This window comes from Diabrotica virgifera, chromosome 1, assembly GCF_917563875.1.
Source record: "Diabrotica virgifera virgifera chromosome 1, PGI_DIABVI_V3a".
NCBI classification, from domain to species: domain Eukaryota; kingdom Metazoa; phylum Arthropoda; class Insecta; order Coleoptera; family Chrysomelidae; genus Diabrotica; species Diabrotica virgifera.
In genome coordinates, this window is record NC_065443.1 from 252310430 (window position 1) to 252311165 (window position 736).

Genomic DNA, 736 nt, shown 5'->3' on the forward strand with positions numbered 1-736 from the left:
AAAACTTACTTTATTGATTAAATTATATTTTGGTTTCTTATTTTTTTATTTTAATATATTGATATTACTAAAGTTTTAGTACCTATTTTGAATAATTTGAATCGTATTTGAATTATATTACTTTTGCTCATATTACAGTATACATTTTTTAAACTTTACATCATCAGGGATAGATGACGCTGCTGTGTGCGTATCTATACCTAATTTAAATTTGGCCACGGGTGGTTCGATTTTGAATTTTTTAGTTATCGCTTCTCGGCCTCTGGCTAAGATCAAAGTGTAGTATCTGTTCTTATCAGCTTAATATCTGATACGCCCCGCATGCGGGGCCAGTATATTAAACTGATTTTTGGAAATAGATGGAAGGTTAAGGGGCTTGCTCCACTTCTATCACGGGTTGGCCCGGTATTGCAGTACCGCCGGGATCGGCCCACAAATGTTAATCAAAACATAATAACCCAGTACAGAATATTATTAAATTATCCACAGAGAACGGCAGTTCTCACCAGTGGTGCACAACACCCCTACATGCGACACTATATATACACGAAATTTTCGATTTTCTAAACCTGACTGAATTTAAACTTGGGCCAAACCCCATCTTAAAGTTTAGGAAAAGACTCGTCCATTCATATGTCAACCACCAATTTTGGTCCAAGGGTGTGGATTTTACGGCCCTTCCCATTTAATGCCTGTTTTTCGTTCTCGTCCCCAAAACTCCCAAAAATTTCAAAAA

The 736-nt window shown here is 36.4% G+C and overlaps 1 non-coding gene across 1 annotated transcript; it reads left to right on the forward strand.

The window, feature by feature from the left end:
- Positions 1 to 247: 247 nt before the first annotated feature.
- LOC114335037 (U2 spliceosomal RNA) lies at positions 248 to 439 on the forward strand. The gene has a single exon (XR_003653204.1). It is a non-coding gene; the product is annotated as a U2 spliceosomal RNA (small nuclear RNA).
- Positions 440 to 736: the final 297 nt, after the last annotated feature.